The sequence below is a fragment of the Macaca mulatta genome, chromosome 15 (assembly GCF_049350105.2).
Source record: "Macaca mulatta isolate MMU2019108-1 chromosome 15, T2T-MMU8v2.0, whole genome shotgun sequence".
Classification (NCBI taxonomy): Eukaryota; Metazoa; Chordata; class Mammalia; order Primates; family Cercopithecidae; genus Macaca; species Macaca mulatta.
This window is the reverse complement of record NC_133420.1, coordinates 17,924,282-17,939,786: the sequence shown is the minus strand read 5'-3', so window position 1 is coordinate 17,939,786 and position 15,505 is coordinate 17,924,282. Positions and strand designations below refer to the sequence as shown.

Genomic DNA, 15,505 nt, shown 5'->3' with positions numbered 1-15,505 from the left:
CCCTTCACAAAGTCCTGGCACAGCTGGCCCCGCCGCTGCCGCTGTGCTGCCGATGTTATTATTACTGCCATCGCTATTGTTCGCGACTCCTGAGAGGGTCCCTGAGAGAGGAGGGGCTGAGGATCCAGCCATACCCCTGGCAACCGCAGGCCCCCAAGGACGCTCATCTCTCTAGCATGGGGTTGGAGAACTGTCCCAACCCAAACTAGCTCCATATTAAGGCAAAAGCTCCATCCCTCCGGCCCCAGCCCCACCCTGGGGTGCGGCGGCGAGAGTAGGGACTTGTTTATTCTCTTGTCTCTTGACTGGTCCAGGGTGAAGCTGGAGGGAGGAGGACAGGGAGTGTCTCCACCCCCTCTCAGCAATGGCTTTGCCCCATCGCGGAAACAGCTCAGGTATCTTTGGCCCTACCCAGTCTTTGGCACAACAGACAAAAGCCTGGGCCTGTGGCGGGGTCAGAGGTCCTCCATCGCCACCATGGAAACCCCAGACCCATCCCTCAATCCTCCCCTCCTCAGCCGGGCGCGGCGGCTCACGCCTGTAATCCCAGCACTTTAGGAGGCCGAGGCGGGCAGATCACCTGAGGTCAGGAGTTTGAGACCAGCCTGACCAACATGGTGAAACCCCCGTCTCTACTAAAAATACAAAAATTAATCTGGCATGGTGGCGTGCACCTGTAGTCCCAGCTACTCGGGAGGCTGAGGCAGGAGAATTGCTAGAACCCGGGAGGCGAAGGTTGCAGTGAGCTGAGATGGTGCCACTGCACTCCAGCCTGGGCGACAGAGTGAGACTCTGTCTTAAAAAAATAATAAAAATAAAAAATCTTTCCCTCCACTGGCTATGCCAGTTCCTGCCAGGCCACCATTAAGTCTTACTTGGGTGAATTCACTGCCCACCAGGAACCCCTGCTGGGACCCCCTTCATAGCAGTAATTAATCATCTCCCTTTTAGGAGGCCCCCACTATGGACTAAGCATATGACACACACGATCTCATCTCCCCTCATCTTTGTAGACGGATATTGGCATTTCCGTTTTACATACGAGAAACGGAGGCTCCTTCCTGCAGCACGTATTTCTTGAGAGGCCCCTGCTCTGTGCAGGCTCTGGGCAGACATCCACCTGCCAGCCCTTAGGGAGCTTGCAGGTAACTGACAAATACACAGGCAGGTAATTTACTACAGTGCTGGTAAGTTCCACCGAAGAGAAGCACAGGGGCCTCTGGGGCTCAGAGACGGGAGCGCCACCCCCAGGCTGCACAGCCAGCACCTGCGGAGGGAAGGCTAAAGCCCAGGATCAGACTTCAGAGCCCTCCCATCCCTACCCTCTTACTGTACAAGGCTGTGGCTAACGGGAGCCCCCTCCCAACAGGCTGCAGAGACTCACATCCCAAATTTGCCCAGAGAGGGACCCATGACCCTGGACCCCGTGTGGTGGAGGCAGCGATGGGAGGAGAGGAGGGAAGGTTCCTGAGGCAGGTCCACAAGTCCCTCTGGCACTGTGCTCTCCGAAGACCTGAGGGTGAGGGGTTCCCAGAGTGGGAGTGACACTACTCTAGTTCTGCCAGGTGAGGACAAGGGTACAGGTATAGTTGGGCTTTGGCATCGTATCAGTCAAGGCTGTCACCTATGGTGGGTAGAAGACTGGTCCCAGCTAGCTTAAGCAAAACTAGGATATATTCATTAGCCTAATTTAGAAATCCAGGGTGGGACTTCAGGCACTGCTGGATCCAGGCTTAAGCAATGGCACTGGGCCCTCGGTTCTCTCTCTCTCTGGCTTCACCCTTTCCTATAGAGGAGACACACACACACACAGAGAGACACACACAGACACAGTCACAACACACACACACAGCCAACAGAAAAGAAACCAGAAATCTCCGAAAAAGTCTCGCTGTGCCATGATTAGGTCCCTGCCCACTTTTTTTTTTTTTTTTTGAGACGGAGTCTCACTCTGTCGCCCAGGCTGGAGTGCAGTGGCCGGATCTCGGCTCACTGCAAGCTCCGCCTCCCGGGTTCACACTATTCTCCTGCCTCAGCCTCCTGAGTAGCTGGGACTACAGGCGCCCGCCACCTCGCCCGGCTAGTTTTTTGTATTTTTTTTTTAGTAGAGACGGGGTTTCACTGCGTTAGCCAGGATGGTCTCGATCTTCTGACCTCGTGATCCGCCCATCTCGGCCTCCCAAAGTGCTGGGATTACAGGCTTGAGCCACTGCACCCGGCCTACCTGCCCACTTTTTTTTTTTTTTTTTTTTTTTGAGACGGAGTCTCGCTCTGTCACCCAGGCTGGAGTGCAGTGGCCGGATCTCAGCTCACTGCAAGCTCCGCCTCCCGGGTTCCCGCCATTCTCCTGCCTCAGCCTCCCGAGTAGCTGGGACTACAGGCGCCGCCACCTCGCCCGGCTAATTTCTTTTTGTATTTTTAGTAGAGACGGGGTTTCATCGTGTTCGCCAGGATGGTCTCGATCTCCTGACCTCGTGATCCGCCCGCCTCAGCCTCCCAAAGTGCTGGGATTACAGGCTTGAGCCACCGCGCCCGGCCACCTGCCCACTTTTGAACCAATCATAGTGGCCAAGAGAAGCAGAGGGCTGATTGGCTGAGGCCTGGGCTATGTGGGGTGGGGCCTCACTGGCACCCCTTGGAGGGAGGATGGAGGGAGACTGCTCTCCACGTGGTGCTCCTGGGTGTAACAGAGCTCAACATTTATAAAGAGAGTTCTCTAAACAGCACAGGCAGTGCTTCAAGTACATCTCATGTATTGTCTCACCTAATCACGGAGGGACCGTTATTGTACCTGCTTTATAGACGAGGCAGCCAAGGCTCGGAGAGGCCAAGAAGCTTTTCCAAGGTCACTCAGCTTGGGGGTGGAGTTGAGGGAACTCATTCCAGGGTTCCTGTGTCAATCATGACTCTCAAAGCAACCAGGAGGCCTGGACAGCTGGCACTGGGCCACCCTTCCACCATCTTGTCCCCTCTACCAGGGCAGGCAGTGTGCCACTGACGCCCCTCCTGCCCTCTCCCTAGGCTCAGGGCATCACTCTGGCCAGGGTGAGCCCCGTGGGCTTAGTGGTGCTCAGGAAGCTGTGGAGGGGTCAATCATCACCCTACCTGGTCCCAAGCACAGGCCTGGGAGGGACTGCCCAGACGAGGGAGCAGGGCAAGTTGGGGTCTGGCTGGACCCAGGGCCCCCTACCAGTGGCAGCATCCTCCTCACGTTACATTAACACAGTACTTGTTACCGTGGCAAGTACGCTGGAGCCAAAAGCAGGGTGGACTGTGGTTGTCCGCTTGCTGCGCCATCACAGGCAGTCCACATTTCACTCACTTGGTTCATTTTATTTATTTATTTATTTATTTATTTATTTATTTAGAGACAGGGTCTCTGTTGCCCAGGCTGGAGTGCAGTGGCACGATCACAGCTCACTACAGCCTCGACCTCCTGGGCTGTTGATCCTCCCACCTCAGCCTCCTGAGTAGCTGGATGACATGTCCCACCACACCCACCTGGCTAATTCTTTAAATTTTTTGTAGAGATGGGGGTCTTGAACTCCTGGACTTAAGCAATCCTCCCACCTCAGCCTCCCAAAGTGCTGGGATTACAGGCATGATTCACTGCGCCTGGCCAGTTTCCCTTCTTCACTGTACTTGGGAGCTAAGTTAAAAACAATTTCCAGTCTCCCATTTTCCTGGGCCTTTAAAAAGCACCAGCGCCTTAGGTATTGTGCACCCAAAGACTTAAGGGTGTAGTTTGTGAGTCATTCATTCATTCATCCATGCAGTGTTTACTGAGCACCTACCATGTGCCAGGCGCCACTGGTGACACAGCCCTGAGGGTGCAGAGGGCGGTTCTTGGTGCAGTGTAAACAGGTTGAATTAGTGAAGGTGGAGACGCAGCCAGACCCCCGCGCCTTTCTGGGCCAGTGAGGGAAGGGTTTCTACAGGAAGTGTTGTCTAAGAAGAGAGGTGAGGGCTGGGTTGGGCTTTGTGAAGAGGTGGGAAAAGTCTTCCAGCCTGGGGGAACCCTGAGATGCCTCAGGAGCAGAGGCAAGGAGGCGTCCGCGGTTAGGGCTGGGCCCATGCAGTGCAGGTATCTGGACACAGGCCTCCTTACTTTGGTTTTGTTTTTGAGACGGGGTCTCGCTCTGTCACCCAGGCTGGAGTGCAGTGGTGCGATCTCAGCTCACTGCAGTCTGCCTGTCCTGGGCTCAAGTGATCCTTCCGCCTCAGCCTCCCAAGTAGCTGGCCACAGGTGCACGTGCCACACTGGCTAATTTTTTTAAAAGGAGTCTTACTGGGCTGCCCAGGCTGTTCTTGAGCTCCTGGGCTCAAGCAGAATGCTAATGAAATCAGAGGAGCCCGGGTGGGGGTAGGCCCTGGGCAGGGGAGAATTAAGCAATTGGAGGCAGGTTCTTTTCCATATTTGATTGGCGCTGGCTGAGGGACAGCCATCCACAGGGCAGCCCCCTGCAGAGGGGGTGGGGGAGTAGTGAAGGGGTCAGATCTGCTTCTTCAGGTGCCCTCCTCCTCTTTGGCAGAGGCAGGCTGCAGGCTGCACGGTGTAATCCCAGCACATCGGGAGGCTTAGGTGGGAGGATCACTTGAGGCCAGGAGTTCAAGACCAGCCTGGGCCACAAAATGAGACCGCTGACTCTATAAAACATTAAAGAAGAAAAGAAGTGGGCTGCATTCAGCATGCACAGATGCTTCGTGGAAGGAAAGGGGCAAAAGTGGCCTCGAGGCCTGGCAGGGGTGTTGGCCTGTTTAGTGGGTCCCTTGGGGTTGGTGAGGGGTGTGGAAGGCCCCAGGGACCCCTGTGAGTCCCACCACCTGACCACCTTCCAGGCATCATCTCAGAATCCTTACAATGATCCACGAGTGGCTGGGAAACTGAGGCATGGAGGGGAGGAGCCGCGTGCCAGAGGGAGGGCCCGCAGCCACTCCGCCGTCACTAACTTAACTTGCTTGTGCGGCACCAGCCGGCTTCCCTCTGCACGCTCAGGGCTGTGTCAGCAGTGGCGCCTGGCACGAGGGCGGTGCTCACTAAATGCTGCCTGGATGAATGAGTGACTCACAAACTACACCCTTTTGGTTGCTGTGCCAACTCCGTGGAATCCTAGCAGCCTGGCTGGCGTGGGAACTCATCACACCCGAGATTTGGAGAATAGAAAGGTAGCATGGCCCGGGAGACAAGGGCAGGCAGACAGACTGGCTCACACCCTCGCCGGGCAGGCCTAGGCAGGCAGCATCAGCTCTCTGAGCCTCAGTTTCTCCTTTTCTAAAGCAACCTGATGACAGTACCCCCCTTGCACAGTGACTGAGGGTGGATGAGAAAGGGCTTTTCGGGAGGTAGGGGGGAGAGGGTCTCTCTCTGTCACCCAGGCTGGAGTGCAGTGGTGCTACCTTGGCTCATGGCAATCTCTGCCTCTCCCACCTCAGCCTTCCAAGTAACTGGGACTACAGACATGCCACTACCACGCCTGGGAAATTTTTGTCTATTTTGTAGAGACGGGAATCTCACTCCGTTGCCCAAGCTGGTCTTGAACTCCTGGGTTCAAGCAATCCTCCCACCTCAGCCTCCTAAAAGTGCTGGGATTACAGGTGTGAGTCACCGTGCCCGGTCAAGAAATGGCTTTGAGGACTGGGTAGAGCCCCATGATGTAATGGGGGTTGTTTGAAGAGCTACTCTGGACCTGTGTCTACAGTGTGGTCTCTGACCGTGATCTCCGTCCCACAGTCTCTGCCCTGGGTGCCTTCTTTTCCCTACCCCCCAAACACACGCAGTAGCGTATCGACCTCATGTTTCTCCCAAGAAGCATCATCCATGTCAGGTCAAGGTCTCTTGACTCTGAACGAGAATGGCCAGGAGGGCTCACTGGGTCCACATTTCTGTCACTCTGTCTCCTGCCTTTCAATGGCATGGGCCCCAAAAAGACACCTGAAACCTGGGATCCTAGCAGAGCTAGGACAGGAGACCAAGCCTGGAACCCAGTGTGAGGAGGCTGGAGCAGACGTGCATAGGGGTTCTGGGTATCAGGAGAGGGCTTTTCCAGTTGGGTCTTGTAGGATGAATAGGAGCCCATTGTTTACTGTCTTCACCAGTTCACACAGCACCACCCTCTGGTTGGGTGGCTCTAGGCCTAGCATCCTCTCCTCTGCAGCCTCAGGCTTCTCATTCATAGAATGGAAAGGAAAGTGCCTGCCCTGTTGCTGGAATCATACAGAATAGAATATTTTCAGGTTGGGTCTCACAGAAAAGAGGTGAAGTGTGCACGAGGCCAGGAATGCTCTGTGTCGTTGGCTGCAGGTAGGCTCATATGGCTTAGGGGTGCTGGTTTGGCTTCAGGGCGCAGAGAGACACTCCTGTGCTCCCGAACATACTCCTGTGTTCTCTGCACTTCTCTCCTCCTTCAAGCTTCCCTGCCTCCTCCACTCCTAAGCTCTTCTCTGAGCTCCCGGAGCACAGGGGTCTTCAGTAAGAAGCCTGCCTGCTTCGGCTGGAGTCCTGCCTCTGCCACTTGCGCAAGTCACCATGCTCCCTGAGCCAGGGCTTCCTCGTCTGGAAGAGGGGAATAAGTGATAATGCTTGTCTCCCAGGACTGCCAGATTTCGGTGTGACCAGGCATTTGGCTCAGTGCCGCACTTGAAGGAATCACTCCAGGCGAGTTAGCGGCATCCATCGTCATTTCCCATTCTCCCACCTCCCACTGTGCGTGGTTGCTGGAGTTATCACCAGTACCAACCCTGTAAGCAGGTATCGCTTTTGCAGATGAAGAAACTGAGGCTTTTTTGGGACAAGTGGTCCCTGGCCATAGGGCTGGGCCTCAACTCTAGGCTGGTCTGATGCCCAGAGGCCTTGCTCTTGGTGGCACCAGTGAGTGACCCTCAGCCCTGGCTGCACGGTAGCCTGAGCTGGGGAGCTTTCAGTGAATGCTGATGGCCAGGCCTCACTCTGAACCTGTGGAGTCTGACTCTCCGGGGTGGGGACGGGGACTTGGCATCTTACTTTGCTTATTTATGTATTTATTTATTTATTGAGACGAAGTCTTACTGTGTCGCCCAGGCTGGAGTGCAGTGGCACAGTCTCGGCTCACTGCAATCTCTGTCTCCTGGCTTCAAGCGATCTCCTGTCTCAGCCTCCAGAGTAGCTGGGACTACAGACATGCGCCACCAAACCCAGTTAATTTTTGTATTTTTATTACAGACAGGGTTTTGCCATGTTAGTCAGGCTGGTCTCAAACTGCTGACCTCAGGCGATCCGCCTGTCTCAGCCTCCTGAAGTGTTGGGATTATAGGCGTGAGCCACTTCGTCTAGCTAATGGCATTTTTATTTATTTATTTATTTATTTATTTATTTATTTATTTATTTGAGACGGAGTCTTGCTCTGTCGCCCAGGCTGGAGTGCAGTGGCGAGATCTCAGCTCACTGCAAGCTCCGCCTCTCGGGTTCATGCCATTCTGCTGCCTCAGCCTCCCAAGTAGCTAGGATTACAGGTGCCCGCTGCCACGCCTGGCTAATTTTTTGTATTTTTAGTAGAGACGGGGTTTCACTGTGTTAGCCAGGATGGTCTTGATCTCCTGATTTCGTGATCCACCTGCCTCAGCCTCCCAAAGTGCTGGGATTACAAATGTGAGCCACCGCACCCGGCCTTTTTTTTTTTTTTTTTTTTTTTTTTTGAGACAAAGGCTTGCCCTGTCACCAGGCTAGAGTGCAGTAGCGTGATCTTGGCTCACTGCAACCTCCATCTCCCGGGTTCAAGTAATTCTCCTGCCTCAGCCTCCCAAGTAGCTGGGATTACAGGCGTGCACCACCATGCCTGGCTGTTTTTTGTAGTTTTAGTAGAGACGGGGTTTCACCATGTTGGCCAGGGTGGTCTCAGTCTCTTGACCTCGTGATCCGCCCGACTCAGCCTCCCAAAGTGTTGGGATTATAGACGTGAGCCACTGTGCCCGGTCAATGGCATCTTATTTTTAAAGGCTCCACCCTCTACTGCTACCCAGTGATGCCTTGTGCAGCTAGGGCTGAGGCCCCATCCCATGCTGCTGCCTCCATCCCTCCCACCTTACCTAGTCTGTCCTCCTCTCTGCTGGGGTCCTCTGTTTTCAGGGCTGCATCATTCTCTCTCTGAGAGTTGGCCTAATTGTTGGGGCCCGAGTTTTCTCCAATGTGATTTTCCAGCCCTCTGCGCACAATTTTGAGGGTAACAACTCATTTTAGAAAGGCCCCTGCTGCCCAGCACAGGTGACGGAGTTGACACACAGGTTGTATCACACCGATGGATAGGATCTGAACCCTGATCAAGGTACCCAGGATCTGGGGGCCTGAGAGGGCCCTCCCAAAGGCAGCAGCTCTGGGGGCTGCTAGCCCTTGGACAGACATGACTAGCACCACAACTACGGTGCCAGCTCTTTTTTTGAGACGGAGTCTTGCTCTTGCCCAGGCTGGAGTGCAGTGGCGCGATCTCAGCTCACTGCAATCTCCGCCTCCCGGGTTCAAGCGATTCTTCCACCTTAGCCTCCCAAGTAGCTGGGACTATACAGGTACACACCACCATGCCCGGCTAGTTTTTGTTTTTTTTTTTTAGAAGTGACAAGGTTTTGCTCTGTTGACCAGGCTGGTCTCAAACTCCTGACCTAAAGTGATCTACTCTCCTCTGCCTCCTAAAGTGCTAGGCATGAGCCACCACGCCTAGCCTAGACTTTTATTTTTTAAGCAGTTTTAGATTCACAGCAAAATTGAGTGGAAAGTACAGAGATTCCCCATCCACCTTCTGTCCCCACCGTCCCCCACCAGAGTGGTACATCTGTTACAGTCAATGAGCCTACAGTGCATACGGTCATCACTCAAAGTCCATAGTTAACATTGGGGTTCCCTCTCGGTGTTGTTCATTCTGTGGGTTTGGAGAAATGCATAGTGACATGGATCCGCCACTGCAAAACCACCCAGAGTAGCTTCACTGCCCTAACAATCCCCTGGGTTCTGCCTCTTCATTCCTCCCTCCCGCAGCTCTGAAAACCACTGATTCTTTTACTATCTCCAAAGGTTTGCCTTTTTCAGAATGTCACATAGTTGGAATCATACAGTATGTAACCTCTTGAGGTTGGCTTCTTTCCCTTAGTAAATATGCATGTAAGTTTCCTCCACATTTTTTCATGGCTTCATAGCTCCTTTTTTTTTTTTTTTTTTTTTTTTAGTGCTGAGTAATATTCCTTTGTCTGAATGTACCACAGTTTATCAGAATGTCACATAGTTGGAATCATACAGTATGTAACCTCTTGAGGTTGGCTTCTTTCCCTTAGTAAATATGCATGTAAGTTTCCTCCACATTTTTTCATGGCTTCATAGCTCCTTTTTTTTTTTTTTTTTTTTTAGTGCTGAGTAATATTCCTTTGTCTGAATGTACCACAGTTTATCCATTCACCTACTGAAGGACGTGTTAGTTGCTTCTAAGTGTTGGCAATTATGAACAGAGCTGCTATAAACATCCCTGGGCAGGCCTTTTTGTGGACAGAAGTTTCCATCTCATTTGAGTAGGAACCGAGGAGCGTGATTGCCACATCGTCCGGTAAAAGCGTTTAGTTTTGTAAGAAACTGCCAAACTGGCTTCCAAAGTGGCTGTACCATTTTGCATTCTCGCCAGCAGTGGATGAGAATTTCTGTTGCCCCATGTCCTTGCCAGTATCTGGTTGTCAGTGTTCTGAATTCTGGGTCTTCTAATAGCCGTGTAGTGGTATCTCACTGTAGTTTTAATTTGCATTTCCCAAGTGATACACGATACAGTGTATCTTTCATATGCTTGCTTGCCATCTGTCTGCCTTTTTGATGAGGTGTCTGCTCAGGGCTTCCTTCCATTTTAAAATCAGGTTGTTTATAATTTAATTTGCTAAAAAAGTTTTCTCATGGTAAATAGTCTTTAAAAAAATAGATTGTTCTCAGCTGGGCGCAGTGGCTCATGCCTGTAATCCCAGCACTTTGGGAGGCCAAGGCGGGCGGATCACCTGAGGTCAAGAGTTCAAGCCCAGCCTGACCAACACGGTGAAACCCCGTCTCTACTAAAAATACAAAAATTAGCTGAGCATGGTGGTGGGTGCCTGTAACCCCAGCTACTCCGGAGGCTGAGGCTGGAGAATCGCTTGAACCTGGGAGGCAGAGGTTGCAGTGAGCCGAGATTGCGCCATTGCACTCCAGCCTGGGCGACAGGAGCGAAACTCTGTCTCAAACAACAAAAAAAAGAAGATTGTTCTTTTGGGGCAAAACTCACCTTGCCATCATTACTGGCTAATTCAGTATTTATGTGCAGGGGGCAGAATATTGTCCCTATTGGAAATATGTCCAGAGAGGTTGGATAATTTTTCCTGCCACCACCAAGGCCTTGGAAGAGGGGCGAGGGTTTGCCTCCTGGCAATGCCAGGTTGCTGCTTGTTTATTTTAAAAGGCAGAATTGAACATCATTCTCTTCAAATGTCCTTCTGTGGTCTATGTGGAACTTCCCAAAATGAGCATGTCGAGGGACAAGGGATGGTAAGGCGATGCCACACGTGACATCGTTTGCTGTGTCCTTGAAGGTGGAAAGGGCCCCCAGCAGGGAGTGAAGGCAGAGTCCCCACTTGGGCTTTTTCTGGAGCTCTTCCTGAGCCCATGGCAGACAGAGCTCACCAACCAGAGACTCTCCCAATCCTCCGTAACACAGGGTTCCAGGCAGCTACTAGCAGGCGATCAGGAGTGGCAGGGAGATGACACCGTGAGCCAGCCCTGGCCTGAGTGCACTCAAAAACACCCCACCTCCCCTCTGTAATTTTTTAAGACATAGTCTCCGTCTGTCTCCCAGCCTGGAGTGCAGTGGCCCCATCTTGGCTCACTGCAACCTCCACCTCCTGGATTCAAGCCATTCTCCTGTCCTCAGCCTCCCAAGTAGCCAGGACTACAGGTGTGCACCACCATGCCTGGCTAATTTATGTATTTTTAGTAGAGGTGGGGTTTTGCCATGTTGGCCAGGCCGGTCTCGAACTCCTGACCTCAAGTGATCCGCCTGCCTCAGCCTCCCAAAGCGCTGGGATTATGGGCATGAGCCACCGCGTCCAGCCCTTCAGAAGTCTCTTCTGACTTTGACATTCTGTGCCGGCTGCCTCCTGGGGAGGAGGTGAAGGCAGAGTCTTGTGCTCAGCAGGGAGGCAGTGTGGTTCAGGGCTTAGGAGCTTGGGTGCTGGAATCTGGTGCTTCAGGATGTGGATGAGTCCCAGTTCTTCCACCAAACTGTCTGTGTGGCCTTAGAGAAGTCACTTGACCCCACAGATCCTGTTTCTTCCTCTTGTTGATACTTGCTTCCTGGGTTTGCAGGAGTGAGGATTCCTCCAAGCTCTGTGTGTGTGTGCGTGTGTGTGTGCGTGCGCGCGTGCGTGTGTGTGTGTTTAAAGTGCCTGGCACATAGGGAAGTCCATGGGGGGCAGTGGAGGGAGTCCCATACAGAATAGTGATAAACACTGTGGTGTGTGCCATGACCCTGGTGTTCCAATGAAGGCTTCATGGCTGGGCCAGGCCTCTGGCCCGGGAGATTCAGCCACCGGCTCCCCTCTCACCAGCCCCCCAAGCCCCACCTGCCTACAGCTTCCAGATGAAAGGGCTCACCATGGAGGAGGAATGGGGTGAGCTGCAGGCCAGCTCAGAGAGGTCTGGGGACAGGGTCCCAGTACCCACTGATGAATCTTTTGGGGTCACCTAGCAGTCCAGGGAGAACCCCAACACCCCACAGGCAGGTGGCCAGACCTGGCCAAGGCCAGGGCCTCATGAAGATTCAGGGTCATTCTAGAAGTTCTAGGAGGATTATTCCCTTCTCCACCCCACAGTCTGTGAGTGTGGATAGGTGGCCTGTAATCAACACCCCCTCCAGAGGTTTCTGGCTAAGGGGGACAGAGGAGAAGCCATGGAGGAGAAGGAAAGGTACGAGGACAGAGTTCTGTGACCCGAAATTGCCACCAGCTCTCTTTAGCCCCAGTGGAAACTGTCTTTTCAAAGAGACAGGCTGCGGAAGTGGCAGATACCTTGGAGAATCAGCTTCCCTCCAAATTCCCGGTCTCTTGCTCTGGGCTTCACTTGACCAATGGGCTTGTTTGGTTTGGTTTTTCTACACCCCACAGCCTTGTTGGTTTACCCCCTTTTCAGGCCTGCTGGGGAAGGGCCCAGTCTTAGCCTGGCACAGAGCTGGGAGCTGGACCGGGAGCCCCCAGCTGGCAGGCACCTCCCTTTCCTGCCCCACGCTGCTCTTCCTCCAGGCCCCCGCCACCCCAAACCTTTAACAGGAGACGTGGCTGGAAAGTCAAAAGGACTTTCCTGCTGCTTTCAGACGCCTGGGCACATTCACTAGGCCATTATGAGCCTTATTACCTTTAGGCTGGGAACTGTTTTAAAGTGAGTTTTGTTTTTTTTTTCTAAAATCCAGAATTTCTGACAGCCCAAGTTAACAAGCCCCCCCAAGTGAATTCAGAGAGCATTAATAGGAAAGTTCTAAACAGAACCGCTGCTGTCATGTAAGCAGCTCAGAAAAAAACACTCTTCTCCCGTTTTAAGGGTGAGCATGGCACTTTGATGTGGCCCCATTTCCTTATAAAGCCCCCTCTGAGAAGGCGGAAAGCTGAAGTTTAATCTGGAGCCAACAAATTACTTGCAATTTGCAAGCACACATGCTTAGCCCATAGGGGCTAAAGTCCACAGTAAAAGAAAGAAAATGAAAAAAAAAAAAAAAAAAGAGGGTAGGGGGCTCAGAAAGAGAGGGAGGAAGACAAAACCCACCTCCACTCACCAAATGGCTAAGACTCAGATGTATTATCATGGAATCTAGTGTGGGGGGTCCTAATGCTCACAGCTCCCTTTTCAAAACCAAACAAGCCACACACCCCTGAATAGTAGAATGGTACTTCTAAAGCAGGGCAGCTTGGCTGCGCATGGTGGCTCACGCCTGGAATCCCAGCACTTTGGGAGGCCGAGGCGGATGGATAGCTTGAGCCCAGGGGTTGGGGACCAGCCTGGGCAACATGGTGAAACCCCATCTCTAAAAAAAATACAAAAATTGGCCAGGCGTGGTAGCAGGCGCCTGTCATCCCAGCTACTCTAGAGGCTCAGTTGGGAGGATCGCTTGAGCCTGAGAGTTCAAGGCTGCAGTGGAGCCCAGATCGCGCCGCAGCACTCCAGCCTGTGCCACAGAGTTAGACCCCGTCTCGAAAACAAAAATAGTAATAATAATTTATATATAGATATATATTTTAAAAAGCAAATCTAACCTCGGTTCCCGGTTTGATAAGGGGTGGATTCCAAATAAGCAGCTGTCTTGCCGCCTTGCCAAAGGAAAGGAGTTGCCCAAATTCCTGCAGAGTCCCCACAAAGCCTCACTTCCCCCAGATGCTTGGGTAGGAGGACCCTCACTAAGGGATCAGGGTTGCAGGTGCAGAGGGGCTCCCTGACAGAGGGCGGGCAGGGGAGGGGCGCCCCGGGTGAAGGTGACCTTGAGTTCCAGGTGTGTGCGTTAGCAGTTGAGGAGGGAGTGTAGCGCGGACCCTCCTGGGGCCGGAGTCCGGTAGACCAGCTGAATGTCTGCTCTACAACTTTCTCGCTGTGTGACCTTGGGCTACTGACCTCCCTCCCCAGTCTCGATTTTCCCAGCTGTGAAATGGGGATGGTAGCAGCAGTACCTGCCTCATAGGGTTACCGTGTTTGAAGACACGCCCATAGGCGCCCGGCCCGGCCTGGCCCTTAGCCTTGGCCTTGGCCGGCGCTGGGCACGTGGGCACTGCCTTTGTCACTAATCAGGGGTTGGATTCCCCTGCACTCGGTGCCAGGATGGGAAAGAGCGGTCAGTCCTGGCTCCCACCCGGGACCTGCCTGGAGAGCGGGGGTGAAGGGGGAGGTGTCTGAGCTGCAAGGAAGGCGAGGAGGGAGCCGGCTGGGCTGGCGGGGAGAGCTGCGCCCCGCTCCCCCTCCCCCAAGCCGCGCCCCCTCCCGCCCGGTAGGGGCGCGCACCCTCGGAGCAGCTGGGCGGCGGCGGCGCGGGCAGCGCGGGGCTGGGCGCGGGATCTATTAACGTCTGTGTGTCTGGGCCGCGGGACTGCGGCGAGGCAGGCGCCAGGGGCTCGCCTGGAACCAGATGTGCCGCGGCGCCGCTCTGGCCGCCACCGGCGCGGCGCGCTCGCACGCACGGGCTGGCGCGCACATGGCCGGGCTGGGCGGCGGCGGCTGGCGCGCCGGCCCCGGCACCCCCCGGATTTCGGACCGACCCCAGACCTGCGCGTACGGAGGGGAGACCCCCGCCCAGCAAGCCAGCGCCCCGCCCAGATGGGAAAGCCACCCACTAGACGGGTGGGGTCCGCCTGGCCCCTCGGTCCTGTCCCCGGGGAGGGAAAGATGGCTTCTCAGAAACCTGCCCCCCTGCTAGCGCCCCCGCTGTCTCCACCCCACAAAGGGCTGGGGACGCTTCCCCGCCCCCCGAAGTTTGTTTTCCTAAGTTTGTGCGTAAGATTTTTCAAAGTTCTGAGTCAGAGCTTCCCCTAAGATGAGGCCTTTGGGGCATGCGAGAAACGCCAAAATGTGGGTGGGGGAGGGGAGCGTGGGGGTTGGAGGGTTTTTAAGCGCCGGGATTCGGAAGGGGGCTTTTCACCCACTGGGTGAGTACAAGGGCTTCATTGAGGCCGGTCCTAGCTCCGCACCAAGTATGCCTCAAGCACAAGGTGGTCCCTGGCCCTGGCTGCTGTCAGCACCGACCCTTCCCGTCCCCAGGCAGCCTCGGGGTGCACTGCCTCTCTGGACCAGCCCCTTCAGCTCTCTGGGCCCCCTCCCAGGGCCTATAAAGTAAGCAGTGGAGCTGGGAGCTCCCAGCAGGGGAGCTTAGAAAAAAGGGGTGGTTGGATGGGGAGGGGGCACTTAGGTTCTGCCTCCATGGTTCTCCACCAAAAGGAAGCGTAGGACCAGGCGGTGGTGCTGCCAGGCTGGGCTGGGCCAGGCCAATGCAGTCTGGCTGCAGAGAAGAGGGCCTGCCCAGGGCTTGGGACTCAGCAGTTCCCCGAGTTCCCTCTGGTATGCAGCCCTTCTTCATGCTTGGGAGGACAGTGTTTGGTAAAACACACGTGGCAAGAGCGGGTTTTTCCCGCCACGCCTGCTTTCCTTGTGCTGGAAAAGGGGAGCTGGGATGCTGGGTGGTGCGGGGGGGGGCGGGGGGGGGCGGTGTCAGCCATGCACATCAACGCAGAGACTGATCCCTGCTAGGCGCGTGTGGGCAGAGGTTGAGACAACCCAGACTGGGCAGCCAAGAGCTTTGGCCTTTTGTCAGAACCAGGTGGACGCCCCCTCACATCACTACCATCCCATCTGAGTCCCCATGGGCCCACTTCACAGGGAAGCAGGCCCAGAGAGGAGCGGTCACAGGCTCAAAGTCACAGAGCTGGGATGTGGAGAAGGTAGGATGTCCACCCTGCCTGCTGGACTCCAGAAATGAAACCTTGGGCTTGGGACCAAATCTTATGGCGT

The 15,505-nt window shown here is 54.4% G+C and overlaps 1 protein-coding gene and 1 long non-coding RNA gene across 2 annotated transcripts in view; both read left to right on the top strand.

Moving 5' to 3' along the window:
* PRRX2 (paired related homeobox 2) overlaps positions 1-15,505 on the top strand; it is a 56,015-nt gene that overhangs the window by 18,040 nt on the left and 22,470 nt on the right. The window lies entirely within an intron of this gene.
* On the top strand, positions 9,163-12,731 carry LOC144335092 (uncharacterized). Its single transcript, XR_013405533.1, has 2 exons — positions 9,163-9,897; positions 11,065-12,731. It is a non-coding gene; the product is annotated as an uncharacterized LOC144335092 (long non-coding RNA).